Source organism: Martes martes, assembly GCF_963455335.1.
Source record: "Martes martes genome assembly, chromosome: 13".
NCBI classification, from domain to species: domain Eukaryota; kingdom Metazoa; phylum Chordata; class Mammalia; order Carnivora; family Mustelidae; genus Martes; species Martes martes.
Window position 1 is genome coordinate 6524891 of NC_137901.1, and position 9239 is coordinate 6534129.

At 36.3% G+C, this 9239-nt stretch overlaps 1 pseudogene across 1 annotated transcript; it reads left to right on the forward strand.

The window, feature by feature from the left end:
* Positions 1-206: 206 nt before the first annotated feature.
* Positions 207-783, forward strand: LOC308354516 (high mobility group protein B1-like; annotated as a pseudogene). The gene has a single exon. The product of its transcript is annotated as a high mobility group protein B1-like (transcript).
* The last annotated feature ends 8456 nt before the right edge of the window (positions 784-9239 follow it).

The window sequence follows — 9239 nt, forward strand, 5'->3', positions numbered from 1 at the left end:
AGAGTATGGAATTGCTTTATAACTAAATATGGTCTTCTTTGGAACTAGTTGTGAGAGTCTATGGATTAAAAAGTAATGAGAGGTATTTATTTTAAATAATTCTGAATCACTGGAGAAACTTGAGCTCCACAGAGACAGCTCCCAGACCAATGAGAGCCAGAAGGACCCTGGGTGACTCTGTGCCTCGCTGGGGAAAACAATGAAACATGGGCAAGGGAGATCCTAAGAAGCTGAGAGGTAAAATGTCACCATATGCATTCTCTGTGCCAAGAGGAACACAAGAAGGAGCACCCAGGTGCTTCAATCAACTTCTCTGAGTTTTCTCAGAAGCTCTCAGAGAGATGGAAGACCATGTCTGCTAAGGAGAAAGGAAAATTCGAAGACATGGCAAAGGTGGACAAAACCCATTACGAAAGAGAAGTGAAACTATATCCCCTTAGAGGGGAAACAGAAAAGAAGTTCAAGGATCCCAATGCACCCAAGGGGCCTTCTTTGGCCTTTTTCTTTTTTGGTTTGAGTATCGCCCCTGAATCAAAGGAGAACATGCCTTGGTGATGCTGTGAAGAAACTGGGAGAGATGCGGAACCACAGTGGTGCAGAGGGCAAGCAGCCGCACGAGGAGACGACTGCTCAGTTGAAGGAAATATAGGGAAAGGATTTTGCTTCATATCCAGCTAAAGGAAAGCCTGATGCAGGAAGAAAGGGAGTTGCCAAGGCTGAAAAGGCAAGAAAAAGAAGGAAGAGGGGGAAGATGAGGAGGAAGATGAATACAAGGATGAATAATTGGTTCTAGCACAGTTTTTTTTTTTCCTTGTCCAAAAAGCATTTATCACCTGCTGTGCACAACTCACTCATTTTAAAGAAAAAAAAATGAAATGGAAGAGTGTGTAAGATTTGTTTTTAAAGTGTATGGTGTCTTTTATTGTATGGTTAACACACTACAGAATATGTCTTTAGAGAACCCTGTTCTGGTGATATTTTTAGGAGCCACTAGAATTTCCTGGGACAGCCTGGGGGTTGTAAATTGGTGTGGAAATTTAAACCAGGTTCTGGCTGGTGCCCAGCACAAAGTTGTTATACTATGTGTTTTTTGTTGTTGTTGTTGTTGTTTTGTTTTGTTTTGTTTTCATTTTCAGTTGTCTTTTGATGTAGCTTATGCAAAATAACAGAGTACCACTCTGTAATTGAGAAAAAAAGAAAAGCTGCAACTGCTTGGTTGACATTCTGAATGCTTCTAAGTAAATACGTTTTTTTATTTAAAAAAATTTTTAAAAATAAATCATTCTTATGATGCATCTTTAATTAAGGAGTTATCATATGCATATCTTTTCAAAGTCTATTACATTTAGAATTCTCTTTCACTGATAGAAAACTTGGAATGCATTTTAAAGTCTAAGCAATATATGTGGGAATTTATGATTTCTTAATATAGCCTTAAATATCATTGTGTGTGTTCTTATTACAAGGGAGCAACTACTACTTTACAACTAATTTTGGAAGAGTTTCAATAGCACAGGCTCTCTTGGGAAACAGGCTAAATGAGAAACACAGCAGGACTTTAGGAACACTGTAAAGAAATCTTGTCCCTTTTATGTCTCAAATGTCTACAATATACTCTTGCCAAAACCCTGATAGACTTGAGCCATGACTTTTACATTTATTGGCCAGGTTTTTTATTCCATTCTATAACATCATGTCTTGTTTTTTCTTCCTAAGCCTTCTGTCATTTCCACTGTATTTCTTCTGCTTGTCTATCTTAATCTTGCTTTTTTTTTTTAACCTTACCGTGTCTCATCTAATTTTTCATCTTTTTTCCATTCATTTTGGAATTGATGCAAAGCTGCCCATGGCTAAATGCTAATTTGAAAAAAAAGAAAAAGTTGAGTTGACTATAGTTCTGGTTAATATACATGCACAAGAAAGACAACTATTATTCTTGAGAACAATGTCCTTTTAAATCCTCTTTACTACCCCAAAAAAACACTATATGATGACAATAAAAGATAACTGCCAAGAAAGAAAGAGAGAGAAAGAAATAGAGCAGCTGGCGGTATCTTTTTCCAATTTTCTTAAATGAAAATGGCTGTAGATTTTCACTCACTTTCTTCATTAACTGTAACCCTTTTCACTCCATGACATAACAATTACTTCAAGAATCAGTAACTATGGAGAAATATAAAAAGTAATAAAAAAAAAAAAGAAAGACAGACTAGGTTTCTCATTCAGATAATTTTAGAGGTCTTACTCAAACACTACATTTAAAAAAAAAGATTTATCCATTTGAGAGAGAGAGAGATAGAGAGAGCACGCACACATGTGGAGTGAGGGCAGAGGGAGAGAGACAGGGAATCCCAAGTAGACTCAGCACTGAACTCAGAGCCGGATGCGGGACTGGATCTCACAACCCCAAGATCACAACCTGAGCTGAAACCAAGAGTTAGCTGCTCAGCCAACTGCTCCACCCAAGCACCCCAAAACACTAAGTTAAAAAAAAATAATAATGACTTTGAAGCCTGCAGTGTATTCATTAGTGTTTATCCATTGGATATCTCTCCTTAATATATATTCTTGGATGAAATATTTGGCTTTAGCCAAAAAGTACACATGGAAACAGTTGACAGACAAGTATGTTTCATTGTCTCTACCATGTATTTCAATATTTGTATATGATACACAATAACTGACAAATATTGCAGTATTTCTCAGAAAGTATGTTCCCTGGAATATGTTTTGTATCCATAATATGTACATAATATGTAGCTTTTTTAGTAGATATGGGTATTTTTTTTTGTCCTGTAATTCAATCATATTCTATGAACAATGACATTTTCTGAAAAAAGTACCATGTGTCTGTAATTGGTGCTCCTGTGTTTCTGCAGTTCATTTTCAATAATAAAATAATATTCCATTTTTTGAATATATGAGAATATATTCATTTACTCTCATTCTAATGGACTGTGGGGCTATTTGACAGTTCATGAAGGCTGTTCTGAGCATTCCTGCCCTCCTCGCACTGCTGTTACAGAAGCGGCAGCTCCAGAATGCGGACCCTTCCTCTAATGAGATGGGAAGCATTTAGGGAGTTCTGAATAGAAGAGGGACATGATCTGACATATTTTTTAAAAGGATCATCCTATCTGCTAAATTGAGAATAGACTATAATTCAGGAGAAAAGATGCAAAAATAATTTGGGGGTGATTCTAGTAGATGGAGAAAAAATGAAATGGACAAATATCTAAGAGGTAAAATCAGTAAGAATTATCAGGGTTCCAAGAAAAGGAGGTACATAATGTAGCTACAAAGTAGTAAAATCTCTGTCTTTCTGGGTCCATGAATTAGCATGAAGAGGAGGGCCTCCACTGGACACATATAGTGGGTAAATGAATTTTTGTTTTATTCATCCACTACACTTTCAGATTTTTTTTTCATTTCTTAATGTGGCATAACCTGACCTATTCTGACTGATGTAGTCATTGTCATTATTGGAGGCCTATTTGATACCCACAGGGGTATATTTCCCTCAGTATTTAAAATACCAGTATCTTATTGTAGGGAGTTGGGAGTTGTAGGGAATTCTTATTATTTTTTTTAAATTTTAATTTATTTACTTATTTAGAGAGAGAGAAAGAGTGTGAGCTGGGGGGGGGGGCAGAGGGAAAGAGAGAGAACCCCAAGCAGACTCAGTGCTGAGTGTGGAGCGGAACGCAGGACTCGTTCCCAGGACCTGACATCATGATCTAAGCTGGAATCAGGACTTAGATGCTTTAACTGACTGAGCCATCCAGGTGCCCCATGGCAGGTAGAATTCTAAAATAACCCTGGAGATTTGCACCCACAGCTGTATAACCTTTGTGAAGGAAACTCTCTGCTGTCATTAGGTAAAGGGATTTTTTTAGATGCAGTGAGTGCTCCAAATTATTTGGAGTCAATTCATCAGTTGGTTTTGAGTTATCAAAGGGAAATTAACCGGGGCGCCTGAGTGACTCAGTGGGTTAAGCCTCTGCCTTTGGCTCAGGTTGTGATCTCAGGATCCTGGGATCGAGTCCCGCATCGGGCTCTCTGCTCAGCAGGAAGCCTGCTTCCCCTTCTCTCTGCCTGTCTCTCTGCCTACTTGTGATCTCTCTCTCTCTCTATCAAATAAATAAATAAAATCTTAAAAAAAATAAAAAGGAAATTAACCTAAGTTGGCCTGACTTAATCAAGTGAAGTCTTTAAAGAGGAACTAGGCGCTTCCTAAGAAAAGAGACACTCTCCTTCAGACCTCAGAGAAACAAAAACTCATGTAAACTGGAGTGGTCTGTGGTCTTTGGGAGTTAAGGACCCCAGTCCTACAACCACAAAGACCTGAATTCTGCCACAGGCAAGGGGTCTCAGAATTTATGTTAAATGGCAACCACTTCATTATAAGATTTAAATGGATGAATGCCATATGTGTATGGTGGCACTGGAAAAACAGGATATGACATCAAGTACAGAATGTTCAAGAAACAGAAATTTAACCTAAAAATAGCCACAATAATTTTGTTATAGGCCCGTTGTTTGTTTCCTCATTTGTTATTAATAACTAAGTTTATTGCCCCTTATTTAGACTAGGTAGGCTTAAAATCATATACACTTAGATACTTTTTTATGTATCTTTCCCTAGGCTTAGATGTATATAATTTATTTGATAGTTTTTCTTAAAGTGGAAATGAATCTAATTGTACATTGCTATAATTTCTTAAGGACTGAAAAGCACTACTGATGCTTGAACTGCAAAGCATGTGGTCTTAATTAATAGCTCATTGCACATGACTTGAATACTAGGTTCAATTAATTATATAATATGTAAACTAAAGAGTAAGCAAAAGAAATATTTGAGCAAACTGCAATTTTACCATGACACACCCTATATTAAATTGCAATTTCTCACTTGCTGATACACTGTGGGACACTACACAGCATCTTCAAAGATAATCCCTCCTGTAATACTTTAAGCCACATGATATAATTTACAGTATCTAAGTTAACAAATTCTTTTTGAAAGATAAGCATTGTGTTTTAAACTTTTAAAAAGTCATGCAGTTTGGGGCACCTGGGTGGCTCAGTGGGTTAAAGCCTCTGCCTTCAGCTCAGGTCATGATCCCGGGGTCCTGGGATCAAGCCCCGCATCGGACTCTCCACTCAGCAGGGAGCCTGCTTCCTTCTTTCTCTCTGCCTGTCTCTCTGCCTACTTGTGATCTCTGTCTGTCAAATAAATAAATAAAATCTTAAAAAAAAAAAAAGTCATGCAGTTTGGTAAGACCATCTTAGGAATATAATTCAAAAGATGTTTTCCTTAAAAAATGTGTTTTTTCTAAATAATATATGTAAATATTTAGAATTGAGATAGAAATCCATGTTATTTCATTAGGATAAAATACATTGAATTATTTTCTTAATTTTATTTTTCAGAAAATTTGAATTAGTTAAGCAGTGGTTTAAAATAGTATAAATTTTAGTAGTGTACATGTTTATAAAATTGTTAATAGTGACTTTTTGTCACTTCAGCAAAATAGTAAGAAATTTACCCGTTAAGAGTTTCAGTTTTCTCCTAAGAGTAAGAGGAATGAACCCCATCTCAGGGGATACTTCTTAGGTAAATGTGTAAAGTAGAATACAATTTCTGTCATATACTGAACAGAAGAGAATGTTCAGCCCCCTCACACAACTTCTCTAGCTTTTCCTTCTTTCCTTCCTTCCTTCCTTCCTTCCTTCCTCCTTTCTTGTCCATGTCAGGAGCATCTGTGGATGATCCAAAGACATGCATCGGGCCAAATCCTCTATTTGTGAAGTTTCAGTGTGTGTCAAAATAGCACCAATTTTCCACAAATTTCCCCCAAAATTTTCCCTATATTTCTAAACGTCAATATTTAATCATCATAGTTGCAAGATAAATTTTATGATAAAAGTAATCATTATCACATCTGACTAATAATTAGGGAAACCTAGGTTATTTTGCAAATTGTTATAAAATGGTAGGCATCTCCTCATTGACAGTGTATCAGCCTAAATTAGCGTAGGCAGAATAAGATCACATCTGTTTTATAAATCCGTAGAGAGTTTAGTAATATCCATTACTAAACAGAGAATGTAGCTATAGTTAGTATCTTTCATGAATTTAGATAATCGGACTATAATAAATAATAAGCTCTTTAAAGCATTTAGATTAACTCAAACAACATCTCAAAAATATCTGGGCTCCACGTAGGCATCTGAGAATTCGCTTTGTGGGGCTCTCCTACAGACCCGGTCGAAATCTAGCTGTGAGAAAAATAATGGAATATGTTTTAAGACTGTGTAACATGGTTTCTCATTAAAGATCTATTCTTAGTAAAAGATAGCTAAAATATTTTGTATTCTGGATACGTTATTGACTTCTCAGTAAACAAATAAACAAAAATATTTTTAAAAACTTGCATCCACAGAGTTATGTGTGTCATTCATTTCCAATATCTTCAAGGAACTGGGACACATTAAGCACTAATGCCCGTGGAAAAGACGTGGTGGAAAGTAGGCTGAGCCTTTCCTAATGTGAGCTGAAGCCCAGATTCCACCGTAGACAAAGTGTTGAAGTAGAGGAGTATCCAAGGCTATCGTAGTAGTGACTGGGAAAAAGGGTATGTAACAGAGAATGAATTCATCATTGAGTAGTCTTAAGAAAGAAAGGAAAATCTCTGAACTCAATTCATTGTTAAGACAATGCTAAATCCATTTTATATATTAAAATCAGGGAAAAGGGTAAATACTTTAGAGCGAATGGCATTGGGTCATGCAGGCGAAGCTAACCAGATAATATTATCCCTCTACTGCTCTCCTCTCTATACCTTAATGTTCTTCTGGCTCGAAGGAGACTCAGTGGGCACTAAGCAATCACTGACCACTGGAGAGCTCGTGTCAATCCATTGCTGACATTTTAAATAAGCATAATTTCAAAACCTATTAACATGTACCTTATGTAACTTAGAACTTTAAATAATCATTTTTTTAATGATGTAGTTATGATGTCGACTCCCATTTAACTAGAATGGAATTTACCTGACCTAATCAAAACTGATCCCCAATTTTCAAAAAGTGGGTGAAACATTTTGAGACACCTTATCAAAAACATTTGTGAATATAATAAGCCGATGAAAATTATCTTGTTTCTTTAGTCATAAGGCAAATGTAACTAAATCCCAGTTTGACACAAATATTCATATACTCAAGAACATTGAAGACTGGCAAAATCAAGTGTTTGTGTGGATATTGTTCAACTAAAATTCTCAAATATTACTTATGGGAAGGCAAAGTAGTATAATTACTTTAAAAATCTTGGCATCGATTTTTATAAAGATAGTTTCCATAAGATCCAGCAATTTCACTCCTGGATAATTACTCAAGAATAATAAAAAATGTATATGTTCACACAAAGCCATGTGCTCAAATACTTTTGCAGCTTTATTTATGGGAGCCAAAAATAAAATGAGATTTAAAAGGTCAACTAATACCATCAGTAAGTTGATAGACTCACAAAAAAAAATCTTCTAGAGAAAAGTAAAATTCTAGAAAATGTAAAATGACAGTGACAGAAACCAACACAGATGGTGCCAGGGTAGGAGAGGTGACTGACTGCAAAGGTGCCCAGGGACTTAATAAGTTATGGAAATATTCTGTCTTATATTGCCAAAACTCATGTAAAATGTTGACTTTTATTTTATCTCAAATTTTAGAATAATAATAGGGCAAAATTATCCAGGCTAAAATCAACATGTGGTAGCATTTAACATAGAAAATTAAATTGTCCATACACGTACTTATTATTTCTAATCAATAGGTTAATTGAGAAGCTCATTTATACTTTATTCACATTCATTTCCCTCTTATCATCACTTTAAAGATTATGATCAGTAATAAATCCCTATCCAAACAGCTATTCCTATTAAGACCCAAGGCTAACCTCCATTAATCAGAGGGCATTTGAAAGGCAGAAAAAGAAAACAGTTTAAAAGCCACTTAACAAACAACAGTAACTTGGATCAAACTACCGGTCCAAAGTTAACACAGTGAGTACAGCTTTAACAAAACTGTATAAGCGTGGAAATTATTACAAATGAGTCTCAAGTCTTCTCTCCCCAATGACACCTCCCTCACTGACAATCAACAACATAAAAATTATGTAACCATAACTATCACTGTAACTATATAAGTACACACATACCCAGATCCTTAAGTGTGCTTGTAGAAGTATACAATGTGTACGTGCATGTGAGGTGCTGCTGAACAGGAGACAACACACTCCTTACTCCTCCATGTGACCCTCTGTAGACAACAACCACTCTCCACGATGACCACAGGGACACAGTGTCACTCAGGAAACAGAAAGTTGTACAGTGAGTCCAGGAAAAAGTAAAAGACACCTGGCACCCTGAGCAAGACCTACATTCCCTGAAGTCCCATCTTAATGCAAACACCACACTGTTGGTTCTTGGTTTCCCAAGAAAAACAGCAGAGGGACAAGATCGCTACAGAGAAAAGAAAGAGATCTATCAGGGATCATGCAGAAGAGAGGATGGGGCCCATAGGTGGTCCTTCTTTTGACAGAGCTATGCATAAGTCAGGGGACAGGAAGAGGCAATCCTGAACTTGCACTTGGAGATAAATAATGGAAGGAGATAGATTGCTGTGTCAAATTAAGTGGCAGGAATATTTTTGCTGTTGCGCCAAAAAAAATGATTACACTTTGGACTGCCTCCAGGGTTTGAAGGGGGCACTGAGATCTAATAGTTTTAGCAGACTCTATCATTTGTTCATTGTTGTTGACCACTTGTGGGAGATCATGAAAAGACATGTAAGTTCTACATTCAAGTTCATAGAAGAGCGATAAGTAGCTCCCATGATAGATGAGATAAAAGTGACATTGAGAATCAAGATGAAGACAGAATTCCTATCCAGAATCGTCTTTAAGAACATGAACCTCCTTGAATATGGAGAAATAATGAGGAGGATGTGATTTAGAAGGCTTGAATTAGGATATGTTTTTGAAGTACTACAGTGATGATAAGACAGAGATACAGTTTTCATTGAATGCTTGGTAACAATATTTAAACATCTTTTTAGTAGCAAGTAATCATTAGAGTCCACAAAGCACTTACTGATGTTGTTCTTAGGACAAACAAAATCATTTACATTTAATATTTAATCAAAAACTTGCTTGGCACAATTCCTGAAGGGTACTTTCA